General features: G+C 45.3%; 1 protein-coding gene across 2 annotated transcripts in view; it reads right to left on the bottom strand.

Annotated features, from left to right (window-relative positions):
- Nucleotides 1–21,287, bottom strand: part of GNG12 (G protein subunit gamma 12) — a 128,964-nt gene extending 107,677 nt beyond the window's left edge. Inside the window, exon 1 of one of the 2 annotated variants that reach the window (XM_047726787.1) lies at nt 21,200–21,287. The gene's annotated coding sequence lies outside the window, so the exon portion shown is untranslated. Of the gene's footprint in view, nt 1–21,172 lie in introns of both variants that reach the window. The other variant, XM_047726786.1, reaches the window with a different exon arrangement.
- Between the last annotated feature and the right edge of the window lie 4,317 nt (nt 21,288–25,604).

Here is a 25,604-nt window from a genome sequence, read left to right as displayed (position 1 = left end):
TAAAATCTTTAAAAAAAAAGAACCAGGTCTGCAGTCCTATTGAGGACTGAGAGAGAGATCTAAGTCCAACCCCCTCATTTATAGAGAGGCCACCCTTCATCCACAAAGTGGTTGGCCCAGAGTGATTCTCCTGGTTTGGCAGAAGTACAGATGCACCTGAACCGTTAGAAAAGACAGCACCTCACCGGGTGAGAATGAGGCAGTCAGGAAGACAGGCCTTCCCCTCCTCCACAATGTCTCTAAAGCTTCGATGGCCACAATGATAGCCAGGAACCACATGTGGCTTTATCAATTTTAACTTTAATTAAAATTAAATAAAGCAAAAAATTCACCTTCCCAGTTACACTAGTCACATTTCAAGTACTCAAGAGCCGCGTGTAACTGGACTAAACATGTCCATCGCTGCAGAAAGTTCTACTGCACAGAACCGCTCTAAAGTACACCCTAAGGGCACCTGGGAGGCTCAGTGGGTTAAGCCTCTGCCTTCGGCTCAGGTCATGGTCTCAGGGTCCTGGGATTGAGCCCTGAATTGGGATTTCTTCTCAGCAGGGATCCTGCTTCCCTCCTCTCTCTTTGCCTGCCTCTCTGCCTACTTGTGATATATCTGTCAAATAAATAAATAAAATATTTAAAATAATAATAATAATAAAGTATGCCCTATATGACAAAGGTGCAGCTGGACCTGGAATCAGGAGTCCCAGGGATCCCACAATTAATCCTAGGAACTCAGGCAAATCTCTGGGCTTCAGTTTCCTGATCTGTAAAAAGCCAAAGTTGGACTCCATGATCGCAGTGGCCCCTTTCAACTCTAACATCCCATGACTCTGCACCTAGAACTCCAGAGGGCAGGCTTCTCACCACCCTCTCTTCTTTCCTAGGACTGCCACGCTGGCCCTGTATCAAATAAGATCAGGAGAATAATGCACTTGGACTCTATTATTTCCTGCAGGAACACAATCACTGAGTAAGAATGAAGCGGCATCCTTCTAATCATTTCAAGGGTTAAAATAAGAAACAGCCACAAGAACAATCTCTCCAAATATGCCCTAGGAATAAGTGCCAAAGATACTAAGGATTCCCCCCCACCCCCCCACCCCCCTGCAGGATTCCTCACCTAAGGATTGACATGACAAATGTGCTGGACTTTAGGGGAAGAAAAAAATATATTCCTATAGAAAACTGGTACCACTCTTTTCACCTCGGAATGAAAACTACATTGTTTATTATGATTCTGGGGAGTGGGTTGGCTCCTCAGAGGGTCTGACATTTGGGCATCAACCTGTGTCTGGGCACGAGGCCTCTCCCCCAGCTCCCAGGACTGGGGGATCTCCTCACAGAGCTCCTGCTCCCTTCCTGGGTCCAGCTCTACCGCACTGAATACCCACTTCCTGCAGAGACCACATCTAATACTTTTGAAACTACAGCTAGAATGCTAACATGTTAAAAACAAAACAAAACAAAAAACACCAAATAGTTCAATGATCTTTCTACTATTCCAGATCATAGAAATATAAATCTGGAGTACCGTGGGAATAAAAAAGCTGCACCTCCAATCCTGAGGCTGGACAGAATTACTTATCCTGCCAGAATCGGCAGACGGCCGGCTCCGGGGAGCTTCTGCATGTGTCTGCTCACCATCTTCCCCATCAGCCCGTCCAATTACATTAATTAAACTCCAATTAATTAAAATAACAATGGCAAACATTTACTGGGCTTTTAGTTAACTCAGGTGCCAGGCCCGGTTCTCAGCAGTTGATATATATCAACTTCCTTATGCCTCACAGCAGCCCCAGCAAGAGGAGGCTCCATTTTCCAGGAGAGAAAATCGAGGCAATGAAAGGTTAAATAACTTGTTCAACGTCACACAGTAGCAAAGGGCGGAGCTGGGAATACGATCTACGGGGCAGGATCCTGCTCTCTGCCATCACAGTACCCTTCTTTTCAATATGCACAGCGAACACTGTCTCACCTTATAAGGTCTAAATTTAAAAACATATGTAGAAAACTTTGCAAAAACAACCAAGCCAAGTTAAAAAAAAAAGATGTACATGCTTAGCAAACACTACTTCCAGATTTGTGTTCTAACACGTCTTGCAGATAGCCCTGAGCCCTTCCTGAAATCCCGGAGAATGCCAACCCTTCAATTCTGTCACTTTTCCAACATCTACTCTAAACTTCCTCAGCATCGTTTTCTGGTGAAACTACCAAAACACCGTTTTCGGTGTGACAATCAACCACAGGCATATTAACAATCAGCAGAACTGTTCCTAACTACAAACTCCATCTTTAATAAGGGCAGATCATAAATAATAAAAAGACAGTGGAGTTGCGAACTGATAATTCCAGTTTTTGCAGCTGTTATAAGCCAGTTTAAAAACAAATTTGCATGAGTGATTGCTGGGCTTTTTATAAACATGGTACCAGCCAGGAAGCAGTCCCACTCCCTCTTCTCTAGACTTTCTGTCCTTCAAGAAACAGGCATGCTGACTCCATAAGCCCCAAGTCTTACAATGCTTTTATGTGTTTTCAGGATTTCTATGCTTATCAGGACAATCTTTTGTGGACAATAAAAGTCCCTGAAAGGTACCAGAAAATGAATGCTGACTGAGTTATGTGTGTTTTTTCAGTAGTAGAGGACAGCACGGTATAGTCGAGCAGGCACAGGTTTGAATTCAGGCTGTGCAGCCTTGGGCAAGTTACTGAATCCTTCTGAGTCATAGTATTCTCTTCTGTAAAATGAACTAATTATATTTCATAGCTTGTAATGCCTGGTAAAGACCCAGCACAGAAAAGTTACTTTCCTCTCCTTCTCATCATTAAAGTTATAAAAAATGAAGTTAGTTTTAAAACTGAGTTGCAGGGGTGCCTGGGTGGCTCAGTTGGTTAAGTGACTGCCTTCGGCTCAGGTCATGATCCTGGAGTCCTGGGATGGAGTCCCTCTTCGGGCTCCCTGCTTGGCAGGGAGTCTGCTTCTCCCTCTGACCTCTCCCCTCTCATGCTCGCTCTCTCTCTCTCTCTCTCAAATAAATAAATAAATAAATCTTAAATAAAAAAAAAAAAAAAAAACTGAGTTGCATTCTTGAGATTTCATTTTTCATTTTTGTTTGGTGTAAGACCCTTAGTAAGAGTTTTTGAGGGACACCCACTTTCAGATACTTCCAGAAAGTGTTACCACACAGAAGGCTCTTCGCTCCCCAGGGTGAATGGGGGAAATCTACATGGAATGGACATTCAATCCCAACCCTCTCAAACAAAACAAAACTGTGTTTGTATCTAGCAAAACAAACCCACAAATCATTTCTATGAATTTAAATTTCACAGGTCACCTTCTTTCACCATTTTTCCTTTCCCTGATAAAAATTAAAACGTGCTACTGGACATAAAACAAAACTTATGCTGACCACTAAAGCCATTTCTAGTTAAAATTCAAGAGCCTATGTATGCCTCTCAAAAACAACTATTTGCTCTTGGGCTCCATACAGCGAGCCTGGGTGTGACTAACACCGACGTCACAAAATGCCAGACTTCAGCCTTCTTAAGAAAACAGCCAGGAGAGGGTGTGACTTGCCAGAGAGATAGAAAGGTCTTGGTCAAGACCCCTTTGGCACCATGCACCTGTGCTGTTACCCTGTGGGTGACTGTCAAAGTGGGAACAGTGACATGCACCCTTCAAGGATACTCCTTTTTATCTTTACCTAATGGAACACACCAGTAATTTCTTCATATGTTGGAAAAGATTTTTGCTTTTTAAGGGATGGCTTCGATAGCTCAAGGATAGAGAGCTCCGTGTGTTTCAAGGAAGGGGATGCCCAGAGAGGATGTGTGCTCAAAGCCTGCTCCCAAGCCCCATAAGGAGATGAGGAAGATGAGGCAGAGTCTCTTAAGACTCATAGATGGTCACATCACCACTTCCCCATGGTGTCAATTACCCGCACCGCAGACTGAGCGTTAACTCAGGCAGCATGAAGGCCACCCTCCTGGCGCTCCCCACCCTTGCCTGTGTGCTGGACCTACCTGGGAGCTTTCCATCATCCTCTGGGCCTCGAGGCAAGACAGGCTGACCTGCCGGGTCTGGGTGCAGTCAGGGCTTTGTGATCGTCAAAATCCTCCCCAGCTGATTCTAACATACAGACAAGCTCCCGAGTCACTACCCCAGTCTCTTCTCTGTCGAGGCTGCCTAAGCCACCACATCCTATTCCCTTTGAGAATTTTTTTTTCTTTTTTTCTAACAAACAAGAAAAAAGAAAAGATAAAGCTATTTAAAGATAAGCTATAATCCTAAATTTTAAACTTTTCTCAAGATAAAAGTTCAGGGTCAGAACTTGGTGTGACTTCATCCCTTTGCCCTGCCTCCATAATAAAGATTACAACCCGGTCTAGGAGATTGGAGCACAGAATATATTCCTGAGCAGAGCAGAGTATAAAGGGTACCCTCTTCAAAGAAGGTGAGAAGAAAAGTACATTAAGATGTTTATGGAGAGGGGAAAAGAGTCGAAACACCAGCTTCGCTGCCATGGGGATATCCTTCCAAGACCTTTCCTAAGTCTCCAACTGCCTGACTTCACTGGGCTCGTCCTTCTCAACTGACATCCTTCTCAACTCTCTGGCCTTCCTTACAAATTACTCACTCCTAGGCGAGGCCCCTGCTCCTGCTTCCATCCTCCTGCAGTCTCCTGCCTCCAGCTCAGACCACCTCAGTCCCTCACCCTCCACATCAGCTTTCCAGGGGGCCCTCGCTCTGGAGAGTGTGACCCATAAATACCAGTGAGGCATCAGCCAGCCAGGCAGGTGGGGAAGGAGGGTGTCCTCAGGGTCTCCAGGCTTAGTTCCTGCCCACTTAGCCATCCTGGTACAGGAGGGGCCTGGTGATAAGCAGTTCTGAGCCTGGCCAGTACCCACACAGACCCCCAGCCCACAGGGTAGACTTGAGAAGGCTGCACAAAGTGGGGGAAACAACAGGCATGGGGTTCTCATCTCACCTCCTCCCTTAGCTAGCTCCATGACCTAGGGCAAGTAATAGCAACATTATAGAAAGAGCCTCAGTTTTCCCGTCTATAAAGAGGTAATTAATGTTTGACAGTGTATTAGTCCATTTGGGCTGTTGTAACAAAAATACCATAGACTGGGTAGCTTAAACAACAAACATTTACTTCTCTGTCATGCAGGCTGGAAGTCCAAGGTCAAGGTTGCCAGCACATTTGGTGAGGTTCAAAAATGGCCATCTCATCACTGTGTCCTCTCGTGGTGGTGAGGCGAGACAGCTAATCTTATTCAAGAGAGCTCTGCCCCGGTTACCTAATCACTTCCCAAAGGCCTCACCTCCTAATACCATTATTTCAGGGGTTAGGATTTCAACACTGGGATTTGGGAGGAGACATAAACATTCAGTCCATAACAACCAGACTCCTCACAAACCCTTCTGTATTCCATTTGAATACAATGTAAATTCTCTAAACATTTAGTCGTGCATACACCAGACTGACTGCCTGTCTCTGACAGGTGTTGCTGCATATTTCAATGTTGAAATTAGTTTAGGGGTGCCTGGGTGGCTCAGTTGGTTGGACGACTGCCTTCGGCTCAGGTCATGATCCTGGAGTCCCCGGATCAAGTCCCGCATCGGGCTCCCAGCTCCACAGGGAGTCTGCTTCTCTCTCTGACCTTCTCCTCGCTCATGCTCTCTCTCACTGTCTCTCTCTTAAATAAATAAATAAAAAAAATCTTTAAAAAAATAATAAAAAAAAATTTTAAAAAAAGAAATTAGTTTAACAGTATGCCTCTGGAAATCCAGACAAGAAAAAATTTGTCCGGAGAGGCAGGCAGAGAAGAGAGCAAAGAGGTGAGTGACAAGAGTAACAGCATTTAACATTGAGGGAGTTGTCTATGGCAGTTCTTCTGAGAGCTGGGAAGCCTTCAGGGAAGCCTCCAAAAATCCTTGTGAGGTAGATGGGAACTGTTGCCCTCACTTTACAGAGGAGGAATCGAAAGTTCAGAATGTGTTATGATCTGAATGTGTGCGTCCCCTCAAAACTCACACTGAGATCCTAAACCCAATGCGATGGTAACTGGAGGTGGCACCTTGGGGGAGGTGACGGGGTCACAAAGGTGGAGGCTTTAAGAAAGGGATTCAGTGCTCTCCTGAAAGAGAGCTCCCCACCTCCCATCTTGTGAGGGGTCAGTGAGAAGACAGCTGTCTATGAACCAGGAAGTAGGCACTCATCAGACATCGAACATTAAGGCCAGTGTCTAAATCTTGGCCTTCTCAGTCTTCAGAACTGAGAAGAATATACTTGTCATTTGTTTTTTAAAAGATTTTATTTATTTACTTGACAAACAGAGATCACAAGTAGGCAGAGAGGCAGGTAGAGAGAGAGCGGGGGAAGCAGGCTCCCCGCTGAGCAGAGAGCCTGATGTGGGGCTCGATCCCAGGACCCTGAGACTATGACCCGAGCTGAAAGCAGAGGCCCAACCCACTGAGCCACCCAGGCGCCCCTATACTTGTCATTTATAAGCCACTTTGCCCATGGTATGGTTACAGTAAGCTGAGACCAAGAGGTAGTCACTCAAGGTCACATGACTAGTGAGTGGCAGAGTTCAGCTTTGGCACTGGACCTGACCTCAGGACCTGGATCTTCAGCTTTCAATGACAGTGTATCTACTTTAACTGTGAAACCATGCTGACTTCCCCATGCCCCCTTACCCGGGCCAAGGAAGCCAGGCACCCCCTTCTCTGTCCTTTCACACTTCTCAACTCGCATTGCTATGGAACTCCTATCTGATGCCGTTATCTTTTTCTTCTGTGTCTATCACCCCCATTAGCTTACGGTCCTCAAGGGCAGGAAAAGAGTATAGCAAGTGCCTCGTAAACTGCTGGTATGTAAAAAACGTTTTCTTAATGCACGAAACAATGAAACTGTGCTAGGTTTCAAAAGACAGGCAGGAATTTACTGGGTAGAGTGAGCGACACTTTTTCAAAAGTAGATGCAGTACCTTCTTCATCCTTCTGTCCCCAGAGACTGGCACTTGAGAAATGCGTGATCAACTCTTGGCCGAGGAAACAATGGGAAAACATTCAGAGAGATTTAAGACTACACACCTAGTAAAGGTAACCTAGCCAGTGTGAGTGAATCACCTGCAGAGGGCCTGTGGGAACACAGATGTGCTTCTCAAATTATCCGTGGAAAGAGATCAGCTCTTTCAGTTTTCTTTCCAATTCAACATGGACCCACACTTGGATAAAATGCACTAAAAAGTCAACTGCTAGAAAAATGAAATATAAAATGCAAGTCCAACTTTTTATTAGATTCAAGAGATGTAAAGTGACTGTCAAACTGCTATGCAAATGTCCAAACATGTACTTTTCACACGTGAGCTTCCCTAGCTACAGCTTGTCAGCAAAGAGCTCCGCTGTCTATAGTCCCAGCTCTGCAGGGCCCTGGTGGGGAGGTGGGGGGGCAGGCGGGAGCAGCAGGAAAGGTGAGCTCCAGTCCTGCTTTCAAACACTGGGGGAGAACAATGTTCACTGAGGGCTTTGTGCTCCACACATATTAACTCATTTCAATCCCACAACCTATCAGTGTGGTAGGTGCGATTATCACTCCCATTTTAGAGATGGGGAGATGGAGACACACAGCAAATAGATAAATCTTCTATGATTCCAGAACTCGTAGGAAGGCCTTGAACCTGGACAATATGAGCCCTCAACCACTAGACTGGGATGCCTTTGGGAGGCTGCAAGATAGGAAGTGATGTATTCATATGGAAGTTTTAGAAAAATCACCCTGGTGGCAGTGTGAAGGGTCAAGGTCGGTTTGGAAGCCATGGCGAGCACCCAGGTGAGAGAGTGCAGGGAAAAAGCAGGCCTGTGGGCTGGTTCAGAAGCGGATGTGGCACGCATTGGTGGGGAAACCGAGTGGCAGGTGGGCAAGGAAGAAAGAGGAGTTCCAAGTGGCTTGGTTAGGAGCCTGGCATTCTGGGCAGAGATGTCTTGACCCAGGTTAGAGAAGGCAGGAAGAAAAGCAGGTTTTGAAGGGAAAATTGTAATACTGGTTTTCAACAATGTCTACGTGAATTTTAAGAGCCTAAGATAAAGACAATCTGCAGGTATATCTTGGGGAAAATTCTAGAGATGGTGATCTTAGGATAGTTCATTGAATTCCGGTAGCTACTACTTAGACTCCAGGTCTGCTGAACCTTCTCTTTTACTCCTTCTCTCTTTTCCCCTTTGTCCTGCTTGCACTTAAAATAGTTTAAAAAACAGAAATTTGCCAATGGTAAACGTATCTCCCTTTTGAAAATCACACAGAGTATGTAAAAGGGTTCCAGTCACCAATTCCAGTTGATAGGGGGAGAAGGGAGAGCCACACCACAAAGCAATTCTCAACACCAGCTGGGTGTCCCACAACTCAACTCAATGCTGACACTATGTACCTGGAGAGACAGCACTAGATTCCACAGGTTAAGGGTTCAGTCCTACAAGACTGCCGGCCCCTTCAGACCCAAGTCTCAAGCCCAAGTAGCACCTGCATTTCTGAAACACAGACTACAGATCCAAGGTTTCCATGACATTTCCCTTGTGTTTGGTTCATTTGTAAGGTTGCTCACAGAACTCAACTCATTTTATTTACTACATTCCTGGCCCATTGTACGAGGCTATCTCTCAGGATGGAAGAGATGCACAGGGAAAGGTGTGGGGAAAGGGCGCTGAGCTCCCCAGGCGTGTGCTCCATGCCCTGCATCTCCAGGCATTTGCCAACCAGAAGCTTTTCCTAACCTCCTCTTTTTGGGTTTTTATGGTGGCTTCATTACATAGACACAATGGATTAAATCACTGACCACTGGTGACCCATTCAAACTCCAGCCCTTCTCCCCTCCTGGGAGGTCAGAGCAGTGGGACTAAAAGTTCCAATTTTCTAACCAAGAGGTTAGTTCCCCTGGTAACCAGCCCCCACCCTCCGGTGGGGCTCAAAAGCCACCTTGTTAACATAACAAAAGAATGTTTAGCACTCCCCTCGCTTAAAAAATTCCAAGAGTTTTAGGAAAGGGATGAACCATGTATATACTTCTCATTAGAAATCACAGTATTGTTTACCGCTGTATCCCCAGAGTAGCTAAATGACAGACACCAGTTGAATGAGAAAGGATCATTTTTGTCCTTATTAAAAACCGTAAAAAGGATGAAGAGACAGGACCTCAATGATCTAAAACATTAATAACCAAGAAACATCTGAGTACAAGACAGACATGTCACAGGGCAATGTCTATCCCTCCAGCCCCTAAACCTGGTGGACACCACTCCCCGCTGCACTTTCCACACAGTACCACCAGGGACTTCGGGACAGGTAACATGGTACCATGGAGAGCACTGACTTCAGCCCAAGCAAGATGCCACTACTACTAGCTCTTAAGCAAAATTCAACCTCTCTGAACTTGCTTCCTCACCTGTAAAGGTAGCTGGTATCACCTACCTCAGAAGGCTACTTCAAGGTGAGAATAGGTGTATGCAAAGCTCCTAGCTAGCACAGCCCCAGGGTCATCAAATTAACTGCTGGAACACTATTTCCTCCCAATCAGCGCCAAATGCACTTAACTGTGAATGACTTCCACCAAAATTAAAGATAATAGGTTTAATGTGAGCAGTATGATCCTGATATTAATTATAATAACAATCCTTAATACCTAAGCACTTACTATTAACACACTGAGTGTTTATATACATCAGTAGCTCCTTTAGTCCTAAGCTAAAGATAATATTTCATTAATTCTAAGAAGCATATTCTATTCACATCCCGGATACTGGGATGACTCTTTGAGTAGGGAAAATGGTCTCCCAGAGCTGCCTATGTCCTAATCCCTGGAACCTGTGACTATATTATATTACATGGCAAAAGAGACTGCACAGCTATAATTAAGGTTACAAACCTTAATATGGGGGGGTACAGTCTGGATTATCCAAGTATACCCAAATGAATCAAATGATCCCTTAAAAACAGAACTTTCTCTCGCTGGAAGCAAAGACAGCAGAAGGAGACCTTAAAGAGATTTCAGGCATGAGAAGGACTTGTTGTTGGTTCTGAGATGTAGGGTCCAAGTACAAGGACCAGAGAGAGGTCTCTAAGAGCTGAGGGTGGCCCCCAGCAGACAACCAGGAACAAGGCTGGGACCTCAGCCTGACAACTGCCAGGAACTGGAGTCTACCAACAACCTCAATGATCTTACGAATGGATCCTTCCCAGAGCCCCCACTAAGATGTAGGACTTGTAAAGCCCAGAGCAACCAACCAAACCCATGCAACTTTTGATCTACAGAACTGTGAGGTAATACGCATGTGCTGTTTTAAGCTGTTAAATTTGTAGTACTCTATTATTGACAGCCATAGAAAACTAATAAAGTCTTAAGGTTGATGAGGGTTGCCGTGGGTTAGAGTTGAATCAACAGCAATATTTTTCTTATTGGCACACAGAATAATGGCATGTCCCATAACTGATGGCCTCTTGAATTTGTTGTTATTATCTCTATGTTGCAAATAGGCAAACAGAGACTCTAAGAAGTCAGGTGACTTGTCCAGGTGATTCAAACCACGAGCCTGAGCCCTAAACCATCACGCATACTATCAGAGAGCACCTGATGGTGAAAATCCTGCTGAAAGACCAGGCCAGGAATAGCTAACATGACATGCCCCCCATGCCAGGCCCACATCTGACAGGCATCCCTATCGCATGCAGGTGACTGCCAAGACCCAGCCAGGTCCAGAAGTTACCTACCCTCCAGCATTTATTCACCTACCGTGGATGGAGCACCTCAAGGTACTAGGCAACCTTCTAGGTACTGGGGACAGAAGAGCAGACCAAGAGCCTGTCTATGAGCTGATACTGCAGTGGGGGAGGCCAACACTATAGCAACAGAAAGAAGTAGTAGAAGGAAAACTAAAAAGCATCCAGAGAACTGAAAAGCCTCCTTCATAAATTAGGATCATCGACACATTCAGACAGTGGAAAGGGTTCACTGGGCCCTGGAGCATCAGGTCCTCCTTTCTGAGCTTTGATGGGGCTCTACTACATGTGCGAGCTCCAGGAAGAACAGTTTGTCGCTGATGTGGGGTTGGTTTAGCTTTTCTTTTCTTTTTTTCTTCTTCTTCTTTTTTTTTTTTTTTTTTTTTTGATAGATCTGTAGGCTAACTTTATACAGGACTGCCTCATATGTATTTCTAAAAGCAAACCAAAAAAACCAGTCATCTTTTTTGCTAAACCACAATTTCTCTCTCTTTTGACGGATTTCATTTTTAAAAAGATGAAAATTATTTTTATGTGAACCTATCCTTCCCAGAGCTGACAGAAAGAGCCTGTCAAGAAGAAAGACGATTCTGGGCAACTTCAGTCTCACACCTCTTGTTGAATCCTGAACCCCGACTGGTCTACTCACATTGCACTTTTTCTTTCCTCTCTTTCACTCTGGCCACAGAATAGAACAGCTCCCTGATGCTGAAGTCAAACGGAGAACAGGAGCCCAATTCAGTGGGTAAACAAACAAACAAAAAATGCAGCACGTAGAGCCTTTCAGGAGATACACATCAACAGAAACCTCTAGATTTCCTAAAAGATCTCGCAGGAAATGCCACTGGAATTTATATGTTCTCAATCTCTTCTCTTGTTTTTGTTTGAGAGGGAGAAATTCTAGACTAGAAGATCATCCTCATTATGGTTTTGGAGAAGCCCCAGTTTAATAATACCATTAGCCCAAAACTATTTATAAATCAGACATTAGCAACTGGCATAAAACCCTACTTTCCACTTCTCTCAATTTTGCACTAACAATTTGGCAGCCCCCTCTACCCTGAGGCCCAAAAGAGCCACCGCATTCTTACGTCTGTATTTAAGAGATTCTGACAGCAATGTAGGCAAAAGGCTTGTTTCCGGAGGAAAGGTCAATAAATGCCCACAGAAGGATGGACAGGCTCAGAGAGCATACAGGGAGAAAGGCACGAATGGCCCCAAACCTCCACTTCACTCATTGTTTGAAGAACTTAAACAACTCCACATGACTGTTTCTCCCCAACCAGATTAGCAAAAATAGAAAGAGCTGACACACTTCTTGCTGGTGGGGCTGTGGGGGATAAGGCCATCCAGTGCATTTGCCAGTAAGAAGGCAAAATGAGTCAACCCTTCTTTGATTCGGCAGTCTCACTTCTGGGAATCGGTCCTGTAGGTACAGCTGCACAAAGGCAAAAGGACCTATTACACCTTTGTTAGTTGCAGCCTTGTTTGTAACAGCAAAAGACTGGCAACAATCCGGAAGTCTGGCAAAGGGGATTGGTTGAATAAACTATGGTGCGCCCACGGAGTGACAAAATAATGTACAGCTGGAGAGAGACAGAGATCTCCATGTGCTGATGGAGATCTCCAGGACCTACTACTACTACTACACACACCCACACGCGGGCGCGCACGCGTGCACACACACACACACACACACATACATATAATATTTGCTACATTTACCAGTTGCACCCTGTAGAGTGTGGGAAAGACTTAGATGGGGAAGGGGTGGAGCAAGGTTTCTCTGGGTTTACCTTTACATATGATGAGGGCTTGGGGGACTACATAATATAAATACACGACCTATTAAAAAAATGAAGAGGGGCGCCTGGCTGGCTCGGTCAGTAGAGCATGTGACTCCTGATCTCATAATCATGGGCTCAAGCTCCACACTGGGTGTAAAGCTCACTGAACAAAACAAAACTGAAGAGGTTGTACAGCCATTTTTCACGGGAGTATGAAGAAGAGGACAGGACCAGCCTGGAAGTCACCTGTCTAAGGAGGGGTTCGGCTCAGAAGGGGTCTGGGAGATCTGCACAGAGGCAGGTGAGTTCTCACAGAGACATCCGTGAATGCGCAAAACCTCAGTCCAGAGCTCAGGTGAGCCCAGCGAGGCTGGAGAGCTCGATCTCTGCCCGGTTCTACATCACCTGCTGGGCAGGGTGCAGGGCGTCCCTGAGGCCCCTGACTTTTACTGCAGCCAGAAGAAAGTCAGAGACCTGCAGGCAAATGGGAGGCAAAGACAGAAACGCTAAGATTACCTCCCAGGTAACATGCCAGGGGCATTTATTTGCTTTCTCAATTTGGACAGGAATGGCTGAAGCATGCTGCTCATCAGATATTTATGTTAAAAAAAAAAAAAAAAAAAAGAGGGCAAAGCATGTACCAGGATATTCCACTTAATTCAACAGAGAGATAGTCCTGAAAAGTTGAGCTTCCTGGCATTTTGTAAAATCAAACCATAAGTATAAATGCAATAGGTGAATCTGCTATTTCAAGAAATTCAGTAGGGAATCCTGCTATTTCTGCTTTGGGAATCTGAGTTTGCCTGAAGAAAGCTGCACTTAACCAAGATAAAATGCAACAGGCATTTAGGTTTCTGTACCTGTGAGCTTTCCTTGCCCCGTATGTTCTGCCATCCCTGCATGAAGGTGCGGAGGGCCAAAGTCCTAAGTACAAACCAGCGCCCCTATCCTCAGAACCCCTGTCTTAGCAGTTTGATCAATCCAACGTGACTAGTCCTACCTGCTGTGTGATTGCCTCTGCAGAGAGCCGCCAGGAAGAGGAAGTTAATTCTGAGAGTAGGCTTTCTAAAGGATCAACTCAAAAGAGAAAGTATGCAAGAAGCGCCAGCTGGCACTGAGGGGGCACAGACAAACTCCCTTTCTTAGTTTTTGGTAGCTTTAGCAATAAGGCTCTCCTCCTCTTACCATAGCTAGAAAAATCATTCCGTATGAGAAGCAGTTGCTCACAGGGCAGTTCCAAAGGCTCCTGTAGCCACTGCTCAGCCCCGTCCCACGGGAAGGGCCCAGGCTGGTCAATAAACCACACAAATCCCTTTGCACATTCCCAGGAGTCACCAATGTATTCATCAGACCATAAAAGGGGTGCAGGGACCCCAGCATGTATCAGGCAACACCGAGCATGTTGCCGGTGTTCGACTAACAGTAAACAATGTCAACAGCCCCAAAGCACTGGTCTTTACCTGCCTTTTAGGAAATGACAAATGGAAGAGGAAGAAACCCATCCCAGGGCATGTGTGCCCCTGAACGTGCATTTCCTAGTACATACAATGAATTTTACTGATTCGATTAAAAAACAAAGAACACTGGCCCACGCACTTCACGGAAACACACTACAGAGAGTGATTTTATTGCTTCATTCCCCTGGCACTTATTAAACGCCTACTATGTGCCAGACTCTGCCGGCTCATGGCAGCTCGAGTTTATTGTGGCTGAAGAGGCCTGTGAGAAGCAGAACTATGCCAGCCACGTTGTGCCCTTGTGTGAGTTAGAAGAAAGCAACCCCTCCAAGTGCACCTAGCCTTGCGGACTCAATGGCATCAGAAAGAAGTCCTCCCTCCTGGAAGAGTCAGTTCTAGCCTAGGGCATGGGGTTTTGGAGCAGATCTGAGCCCCTACTTGTTTCTTTGGCCAGGCACTCTTGTGCAGTGAACAACATGTACAAGAGTTCAAGGCAGCCCTGTCAAGAACTCACAATTCAATCCTTCTGCTACTTGGCCAGGCATCCGACTCTCCCCTGACAACTTGTCTGAACAGCCAATCATGACATGATACACCCGAAACCCCGTGGTCTCACGTGCAGGCCACGCTCTAATAATTCAAAAGGTTTCAGTAGTCTGGGTACAGGACAGGGATCAAGTCGGCTGGCTTCAACACTTTCCAATTTGCCTGAGATTCAGGTTGAATAAACCCAGTGTGATGGTTTTACAGCAACAAAGTCCTCACTGAACCTCAATAAAATCCAAGCAGCTTTTGGATTTCGATTCCTCTTTCCGTCCTTAGATTTATTTAGTCCAAGTTGATAGATAAATTGTGTTGCTCCTCTGTAATAATTTTTTTCTGTGAAAAGCAGACAAAAATTGAGGTCAGCACAAGCTTGGGGTCTTAGTCAAAGGGTCCTGGTGAGAGCTAGGGTTTAAGGTTCAGTGCTCTGGGACATTTTGGCCCATAGTATCTGCAGCTCAATAAAAGCCTGATTATTCTCTATCGGTAAAGTTAAGATTCCACCCCCAAGGGGTTTGTGCGGTTTGCACACAGCCATTCAGGATGAACTCCCTGTACAGAGATGCAAGTACAGAGGTAATGGTTGATTCATAGCCCACACCAGTGAACATTTATAAGGATGACACCCAAGTTAAACCAGAACCTACATGACTCTCGTTGGTCAACCAAAGGGGGTCCTGTGTCAGTTACATGACATGGACTGCAAGGAGAATGATCACCTATTCTGTAAGAAAGCCAAGTCTCTGCTAATAATCAACGAATGTGAAAAACTACAAAAGATTCTTAGCAACTGGTTCACAAGCAGACCTAAAAGAAATTCTTCTTTTAGCTACTAATTCTCCAGCAGAATTGAAATTCTTAAAAGTCTTAACCCATCTGCAACACACTGGTTTTTATTATACAGTAAGCTTCTGAAATGCAGACCCATTAAAAGAAGACAGAAACTCTCCTTGTCAGAGGATAGCAACCAGACGCTCACACTAAGCACTTTTACGGTACCCCATAAAGTCTGACATGATAAACCCAACATTTAAGTGACACTAGAAATGATTTTTAAGACTAGGCAATAAATGGAAAAATCCAGCTACAAGTAACCTTCAGTCAAATCACTCCACTCTACCCTAGATCCAAGTCACTTGCTCACTGCTGTTCCTAAGAGAGGCACAGTGGGGAGGGCAGGACCGGTTGGTATTAGGCAGTTCTAGAACAGCACACAGCAGGCCAGTTCCCTCCTCTGTATTCTCAAGGCCTCTCTGGGAGAGGCCGACTTCACAGATCACTTCATGCCTGCTGGGTCTCTGAGGCAATCCTGGAAGCTTTGACTTCTCTGATTGAAGAGGGCTAAGCCTGATGGAGAGGCAGTGACAATTCTCCTCAGGTCAGGGTCAGCACACCCCTCAAGAGTCCTCTACCCATCTTTCTCTTAATTTGATCTACAGTTTCTAAATGGAACCGCCACTCCCTTCCCCTCAGCCCCTTTCGTGGGATACACCTCCAGGCCAGCTTCAGCAGAGCCTGCACAGTCCACAGGACGTGGAGTCGGAATCACGCTGGGTCCAGTTCTGGTCTTGCCCCTGAGGGCCTCCCACCTCCAACTTCCTCATCTGGACTGTTGTGAGGACTGAGTGAGATCATAAATGTGAAGGGCTTATATTGGGGCCCAGGACAGGGAACAGCTCAATACATGGAAGCACATACTTGCACTAGAAGTACTTTTTTTTTAATCTGTCAAACTTTCCTGTTAAACTGAGTGCACTGATGTCTTCCTCGGGACTGTGGAGGAGGACCTGACAGCTGAAGGGGGTGTGTGCGCGCAGCTTGTCAATGCAGGATCTAGACCTGAGAAGTGACCATTTCCGTAAAGTCAAGCTTGGTAGATGTGGTCCGTATGCAAAGCTTAATTCCAGACATTTCTTAAGATGAACCTCCAGAGGCCTCTGGGTGGCTCAGTCGGTTAAGTGGCCTGCCCACTCTGGATTTCCAGCTCAGGTTCTGGGATCCAGGACCGGCCCTGCGTTGGGCTCTGCACTCAGCAGGGAGTAGCTTCAGGATTTTCTTTCCCTCTGTCCCTCCCACCCCCCATTCTCTTCTCTCTCTCCAGTAAATCAATCTTTAAGAAAAAAAAAAAAAAAAGATAAACCTACAAACTTCTGAAAGGGCCTCTCTTTTACTGCTAAACATTTCTCACTACTAAGGTTTTGACATTTAAGGACCTTCAACTGCTATGCCATCCAGTATTTTTTTCAAAAACAAAATCCTGCTATTTGTAGCTAGTAAGCCAGAGTTTTTACTGAGTAACTGTTACACAAGGAGACTATATATATATATATATTTTTTTTTTTCATTCACTGGGGAAACTGGATACAAAAAAGGGAAAGCCCCAGAATCCCACCATCCAGTGGTCTGTATTTTCTCCTAAAATTTCCTTCATCTGCATAAATTTTTTTGACCTAGCTATAATTGTTAATAATGCACTGTAACTGTGCACACTGCCCTCCCCTATGTAACCTACCATAACACAGAACTTCATGGATTAGTGTTTTATTTTTTAAGTTTCTAATAAAAAGGAAAAATGGGATTGAGATCTAGAATTAATTTGTTGAACAAATTAATGTAGCAATCCATTTCACATTTAAGAAATGCAATGATAATTGTCTAGTTATGTTCTCTTACTTTGTAAGCATTGTCTGGCAGGACTTTTTAAATTACTGAACTTTTTGAGATTTAGGGGAAACATTAAAATTTCCTATAGTTGTTACAAAAGTAACTTCCTTGTTACAAAAGTAATGCATGCTCATTATATAACATTTAGAAAGAGAAAAATCTCAGGAAAGAATAATTTAACATTAATATTTGCTGAACAGAGACCATGTGCCAGTCACTGTTCTAAATGCTTTAGGTAGATTAACTCATTTATCCCTCACAATACCTTGTGGAAGCAGAAAGATATGAAGCAACTTGCCCACACTTTCACACACCTAGAAGCATAAGACAGGAATCCAGCACTATGCTGTGATATTCTAGGAGTGAAAAGATTCGGTAATTTATTTAATCAAGTCCTTCACTGCTTCAGCATATAATGTCATAGGCAAGAAATAATTCATAATAACACTGTACCCTTTACAATTATTTAAAAAACAATTATATTTTTTAAAAAACACTGTACCCTTTACAATTTTTTTTTTAAAGATTTTATTTATTTGAGAGAGAGAGAGCATGAAAGGGGCGAGGGGCAGAGGGAGAAGCCAGCTCCCTGATGAGCAGAGGGCCCGATGCGGGACTCTATCCCAGGACTCCAGGATCATGACCTGAGCCGAAGGCAGCCGCCCAACCAACTGAGCCACCCAGGTGCCCACCCTTTACATTTTTTAAATAAAGTGCTATTTCTGTATCTCTCTGGGGCAATCAGTAAAACAGGAAGTCATGCATTAAAGGAACTACCATTCCAATCAGTCCAATCACAGGTACCTGATATGCATTAAGGAAGAAACAACAGGTGCTTAAAAGAATTAGGCTTAAAGAGAGAAGCATTTTTTAAATTTTGCTTGATTCAGTAATGTCATGAGGAGAGTCCTTGAATCAGCTAAACACTCATTCTCACAAAAGTTTACAACTAGTCACAACACTTTAATAAAATGTTTACAAAATGCTCCCAATCAGTCCTAAATGTTTCTGATGGCTTATCTGTTGGCATTGAACATCAGTACATGAAAAATAAATGGAAACCCTTGGGTCACATTTTTTCATACTTTAATTAAAAATCATACTTAGTTAAAGATAAGTATGTCTGTTCCTGATTTAATTTCCTACCCAGGCTAATAAACACAACTTTTAAAAATATAAACTCTCTTTAAATTTAAAATATGATCAATGAAATGTTTCTGACTGCCTGGCTCTAAAAATATTATAACTATAATTTCAGCACTAAAAGCATATTAAAGCAATTGATCCATCAATCATAATTATTCATACCACTGTGGTAGAAACATGGCACACATGTTTAGATAGATAGGTAGATAGCTCTACCTATAGGATCAGGTGTCTTCTTTGGAATTTAAAATAGCTCTATCTAGCGTTTCCAGAAGGCTTAAACTGCTATCTTGTAATTTATCCAATAGCCTGCTGATAACTTAAGCTAGAGAAGTAAAATATCTAATCATGTTGAACATTAATTGTGTGTTAAGTGCCGTCAAAGTGCTTTACAAAGATTGTTTCACATATTCTCATAATAATCCTTGAGACAGGAGACCACTATCATCCACATTTTACCAATCAGGCTGAAAAGATTAAATAACTAATACTCCCATCCAGTTCTATCCACATCCAAACTCATACTTCAAACCACTGTTAAAACGGCTTCTCTTCCAAATCAGGCCTCAGAAAAATCTGACTTCCACAACTTACCTCCCTAAATTAAGCTTAAACTGACATACAAAACTTAAAACAAAAAACACCCTATACAAATCTGACTATTTATCCCACAATGAACAATGTGATTCTACATTTGAAGTTTTTAATTTCTTGATTCAGAGAGGCTTACAACAGAAAAAAAAATTAATCTGGCATTAGGGAACCACTTCCTCAAGTGTTTTGGCTATGAAGCTCTCTGGTATCACAACTTGACAACCACCCATGTCCTTCAACAAGGGAGGACAAGAAGCAGCCCAACACCACCAATCTCACTGTTAGAGAGCTAATCTTTCGAATGAGACTGGAGCTTGCTATACAGAAAGACTTAAGGTATTATCTTACTCTCTTGTGAAACAGTTTCGCATTTTTACGTATTTCTACACAAATTCAAATGCTGTCAGGGATCAAGGCCTAGTGAATGACCTGGGTTAAACACAGTAAAAATACGACCACATTTTTATAAGTTCTAAATACATAGTGGTTAGACTGCTCATTATTTTTTGGACTTAAACTAGGGCTTTAGGGTGCTAGTTAACTGTTAGGGAAGCAAAGGGACTAAACATTTGATCCCAGAGTCCTTTTACCACTGAAGAGACTGTAAAATGTTTGATTACTTTTAAAAATTACGTGTGTGAATCATGTTTGTTTATTGAAAAAAGGGTTTTGTTAATACATACAATTTAGCCTTAAAAAAAAAAATAGCTGTTCACTTGAATGAGATTGTTTTGGCAATAGTAAAACCCAACCCCATCATTCTTGCGTTGCCTGCCTTCCTGGTTCTCCTAGGTGAGGGCCGCCATCCTGCCATGATTTACAGTGAGAGCTGAGAAGCACCAGCAATGGTGCAGTGTGGTGACTACCACTTTAAAAACAAAGCCGAACTCCGCTTTTAAAGCAGCGAACACACAGACACAGACCCTGACTCTGACAACACCCAAAAGATTCATTATAGACAGTCCATTCAGACGAAGCTACAACAGCCCCAGGAAATATAAACAGTGTCCGCAAAGACAGCAGGGGAGGAAAGGAAGTAACTGATGGGAAGGAAGCTAATCATGTGAAGTTTGTCCAACTCCACAAGGTCTAATAAATTCCCGGTTTGTTTCCACTCAGAGCAGCCATTAAACGTGCCCCGACACGTGGGCGCAGGGGACCTCCCTTCTCTCCGGTTTTTGCCCATTTCCTTCTCTATAACCTTGTTTGTATACAACCACGTCCGGTCAAGGGTGACTACGAGATAAAAGGCCTCATCAGTTTCTTCTCTTGGATTCCCGGCTGTCCAAAGTTTAACTCCACGGCGGTGATTTAACGAGTTCTTCTGTGCAAGTTATGAATGGCTTAATTTTACAAGACACAAACATAAGGCGAGGGACAAGTGTCAGACGCCTTTAGTGGCAGTGTTTTAAAGTGTTTTCAAATTAGTTTTAATTGATCTGCCTTGGCTAAAATTAAGGGGGGGGAAAGTGGGGGGAAGTCACCCTGATCCATGTAATAAGGGTCCCGACAATGCTTTAAAAAAAAAAAAATTCAAGTAAGACTCTCGTCTGAGTCTCGACCTCCCCATACCACCTGCAAATACAGTCTGGAGCCCATTCACTGCTGGGGGGTCCCTCGCGGGACGTGTGACCTGGGCTCTCCTCTTTGACCCGCTACTTCCCCGCCAGACCCAGCAGCGAGCGGGTTCCAGGGCTGCTCGCCCGCCCGCTAGTCCCAAGAAAGAGCGGAAGAAAGTAGGGAAGAGGGGCGTGGCGCCCCGGTCGCCCCCAGATGCCTGCCCGCCTCCAGAGCCTGGCACCACCGCAAGGAAGGGCTGGGCACACCGGAGCCTCCCAACCCCAAACGGGCGCGGGGCGTACGGCCGCGGGCGAGCTGCTAGACCTTTCCTGCCGCTCCCGCCCCCATCCCAGCGCCCGCGCCCCCAGCCCTAGCCCCACAGGGCCCTCGCTTTCCCCGGCCGCCGTCCGTCGAGGGCGAGCGCGCTGTCCGCCTCCAGGTCTCGGCGTCCCTCGCCCTCCCTCCCCCATCCCCTTCTCCGGCGCCCAGTGCCCCGACCAGTCCCCGCCCTCCGGGACACTCTTCCCTCCCTCCTTCCTTCCTTCCTCCCTCCATCTCGCTTCCTAACACCGGGAACTCGGAGGCGGCCCCCGAACTGGCCGGCCGACGCCCCGCGCTGCGCCCCTGTGCCTGCAGGGAGCAGACTCGCCACCTGCGCCCGCCGCTCGTGCCCACTCGCCTGCCGGTGCGCTCCCCCCGCCGCCGCCGCCGGGGACTCGGTCTCTAAGGGCTCCTGAAGACAGCTCCGACCTCTCCTCCGCCTCCCGCTCCTCCGGGCGCCGGCTCCGCCTCGCTCGGGGTAGGCGGGGCGGACAGCCCGACGGGCGGGGCGGCAGCGGCCGGTACTCCTTCCTCCGGCCCTGGCCCTCCCACCCGCCCAGGCACCCGGGCTGTTCTGGGCTTAGGCCGCCGAATCCGTGTCGTGTCCCGCCCGCCAAAGGGGAGAGGTCGGGAGCTGTAGAGCTCCACAAACGTCTGACCGCCTTGGCCGTCCCCATTTTCCCTTCCCCAAACTCATGGACGCCCTGGAGTTCAAGAACGCTGGGGCCCCCCACTTCACAGGACCCTCCACCCGGCAGCTCTGACTCCTCCAAAGCTTCCTTCGCGTGCGAACGCCTCGCTAACCCCTATGCCAACCGTCCCCTGGGCCGCGAGTGTGAGCACTGCCAACCCCCTACACAAAAGTTAGGCTCTGCTCCAGGAATTTCTTAAGAAAACAGTCACAGTAAAATTTAAAGGGCCCTGGGGCCATGGGGAGATTTTGTTTCCCAGAAAATGGAGATAGAACTGCGGATTGTTCAATTTGAAGTGCATGCGCCCATCAGGGGCTTCTCCACTTCTCCCCCCATGAAATTTGCACTTCCAAATGCCCCATACCTGGCAGAGTTCTGCATAACGAATTAATTGGATTTGGTTGGTCCTTTCTGAATGGATTCATGGTCAGGTAGTCTGAAGAGTCTCTGTTTACACAGAGTTCGAACTATTCATACAGTCATTCAAGGAACCATTCACTGAGCACTTGCTGCATGCTAAGCATCGTGCTAAAGGTGATGGAGAGACACAAAGATGATCAGACGAGGCGCTCACCCTCCAAAAGTCCAGAAAGAGTCAAAAAGGCAAATGTACAAGAAATCCTACCACTCAGCAGACTTCTCACTTATCCCCAGGTATCTGTTTTCTTGTTTGACAGGGTGAAGACAAAAGAGAAGGTGAGGCCAAAGTAGGTCACTTGGAACCAGTGTGGGTAGAGTCCATGCTTGAAATGGAGTCTGGTGGCATTGGTGCAGGATGTTTGTGTGTTGAATTTCACCAACTGAAGGGAAGTGAAGCCCAGGGAAGTTTGCAGCCAAGGACTACAGTTAGGGCATGATCTTTACTCTTACTTTCCTCCCCACCTCCTACTCGGGTATCGTTCCCAGTGAAACCATTGCACCAGGATGCAAAAGGCATACTGTAGGTAGAGGCAGTGATTGGATGCCTTGCCCTAGGAGTGTGGGAGTGTGGTAAGTGACACGTGCATCTCATTGAGTATCGTGCTCAGCTGCCGGATTTGTTTTGCCTATACAAGGGACAGCCAGAAGTGCCTGGAATTAGTGTTCCTCTGCCCCACCCCACCCTTTAACCAGTGATTGAGAATGCATGTATAAATACTGCCGTCCTGGTCCCTTAGCCTCCAGTTGGGACAACTCCAGGGTGGCTCTCTGCTGTCTACGGAGCTCCCTATGAGACTGGGCCAAATTCCCTCCCTTCTGCTTCGGGATTTTGCTTGATATTACATTCTTTTGCTTGCCCTTCTTACCCCTCTAGGTCCTACATCCCCTACCAGTGTTTCTTAGAAACCTATTCTATTCAGGACCAACTATGTGATTTGCAGGGCCCCATGCAAGATACAGAAAAATGTTCCTAACTTAAGAATTTCAAGCTGGCAACAACAGAGTATTAGACCAAGTATATGGGGTCCCACGTTTCTGCACAGATGTGCATGACTCTAAGATGTCACATCAGTGAAGTTGGTCTGGATGTTAATAAAATCACTTTCACTTGAGTCCTCATCGCAAAGTCTGCTTCTGGAAAATCCCCAGCTAAGATAACAACTGTTAAAGTAAAAAACCAGCCCATCCTGTGCAAGCATAATCACCTTATAGAATACACTAGTAGTGGGCATCCCCCAGCTTGGGAGGCTGTCCCTGGTAGGAGGGCTTAGGTTAAGTTGTATGTAACAGGAGCTTTAGCCATCAAAAGAGGGGAAACAGCTGAGAATGGTTTAGGCTCATAAGATGATGTGGCAGGAGGTTGGGGTTTTAGTCCCATTCTGAGCCTATGCCTGAAGTGTTAATTCGGGTGATGTTTTAGATGGAGTTACCTTACTTGAAGTTTAATTGGCAAGTAGTTAAAAAGTTACACCTCACTTGTAAGGAAGTGAGATTGGCAGGATTGGGCAGAGGGAGAAGCTGCCTGTCAATGTGGTTATAGCTGGGCCTGGAGCCCAGAGGGTACTGGAGTTGTGTGGCTCTTCAGAATTAAACCAGATTGAGTCCTGGGAAGTGGGCCTCTGTAATCTTCTCCACATCTGGCATTCCTGGGAAGAGGTGTACCCATAGGCAGAGCAATTCCTTGAGGGCAACGCCTGCTGATGGACACAGCTAGGAATGGTCAGGAACAGATGCGTCAGCGCTGAGCAGAGGATCTGGGAGAAATTCCATAGTATCACTCAGGTAGATGATCTCTGAGATCTCATTTGGGCTTAGAGTCAGTCATAACAGGAATGCACAGCCCAGCCCAGGAGGGCCTGACCCTTGGTCTTCTGGGCAGCCCCTGGACAATTTTTTATTGCATTTCACCTTTCTCATACTTATATGCCTATTTAATCTCCCATTTTTCCCCTTCAGACTTTTAATTTTTAATTTTTTTAAAGATTTATTTATTTATTTTAGAGAGAGAGAGAGTGCAGCAGGGAGGGGCAGAGGGAGTCAGAGAGAGAAACTCAAGCATACTCCACGCTGAGTGCAGAGCCTAACATGGGGCTCAATCTCATGACCCTGAGAAACCAAAAGTCAGTTGCTTAACCAACTGTGGCACCCAGGTGTCCCTTAATTTTTATTTTAAGTAGGCTCCACCCACCATGGGGCTTGAACTCAAGACCCTGAGATTAGGAGTCACACACTCAACCTACTGAGCCAGCCAGGCACCCCTCCTTCAAAAAAACCTCTTTTTTCCTCCCTTACATTCTGGCCCAATTATTTTCTACCCCTCCAATGGCACTACAGACAAATAAATACAAATAAATGAACCAATTGTCCAAGAGTAGCAGTGTAGTAATGTAAAATATACATTATGAGATGAAGCCTTTGGGATCAAGTCCTGACTTTGCCACTAACAAACTGTGTGAATTTGGGGCACTTAAACCTACTGGGCATTTGCTTCTCCTTAAAATAAAGCAATTAAAAAAAAATTTTAAATAAGGCAATTGTAAAAATAAAATAAAATAAAATAGATTGTAAGAGAATGGTCTCTAAGGTTCCAATTCTATGGAAGTTAATTTTTTTTAGAAGACATTATTTTCTCATAGGGCACCTGGGTGGCTCACTTGACAGACTCTTGGACTCTTGGTTTCCCTCAGGTCAAGATCTCAGGGTCCTGGGATCGAGCCGCCCTTGAGCTCCATCTCAGTGCAGAGTCTGCTTGTCCATCTCCCTCTCTCTTCCTACCCCCCCCCCCCCCCCCGCCACACACAGCCACTGGAAAGGCACACTTTCTCTCTCTCTCTCAAATAAATAAATAAAATCTTTTTAAAAAGAGAGGTGGTTTTCTCTGCTATATAATCTCTCATGAAGCAAGCAAGAGAAATGTTTTTATAACTCAGAACAACTGATTTTTAAAATCAGTTGCAATTCATAGGTGAAGCACTACTTCTATGAACTTCTACTTAGTATTCAGTAACAACACCCTAACAAAATCTTTCAGTCAGAAAGAGATGGGTGAGGAAAGATGGGGAAAAAAAAAATGGGGCAAATGGGTCAGTCTGTGAATTATGAGGTCTCCACAGACTTTGGAACAGTTTTTCTGGAATATCAGATTTGCTCCCTAAGAATTTTATTTCTCCTGTTACACATGGCCACACTCTGCCTGAACCTGCCCTAGAAGTTATGGAGAGCTACCTCCTTTTGAATAGGTTACCTGGGTAAGTGTTTCACAAACAGGTTTTTCTGCTCAGTCAGAAGCTGCCATCTTCCCATGTAGAAGTTAGGTTAGGGAGAAGCACCCACAGTCTTGGAAATTCCCAAGTAACGTGTTGAAACATGTATGGCCACAGGCAGGAGCTATGACCAAAACTGTGGGTACAAATCAGTAGGCAATTCAACACAGTTCCATCCTCAAGTGGGTGGAAGCCTTCGGAGGCCTGGGTGGGAGTGGCCCAAAGTTGAGGCAATAACTTCTGTTAGTTGTTACTAACTCAAAATGAGCTTTCTGGCTTATGATAGCACTAGGCCCTCTAGCTCGGGAGAGTGGAAGTCTTAAGACACTGTTGCCTAGGATTCAACTACCTAGGCTCAAAAGTTTGCAAAATTCCCATCAGTGGAAGG

This window comes from Lutra lutra, chromosome 4, assembly GCF_902655055.1.
Source record: "Lutra lutra chromosome 4, mLutLut1.2, whole genome shotgun sequence".
Classification (NCBI taxonomy): domain Eukaryota; kingdom Metazoa; phylum Chordata; class Mammalia; order Carnivora; family Mustelidae; genus Lutra; species Lutra lutra.
Note: the sequence above shows the minus strand (reverse complement) of the source record. Positions and strands in the feature narration are given on the sequence as shown.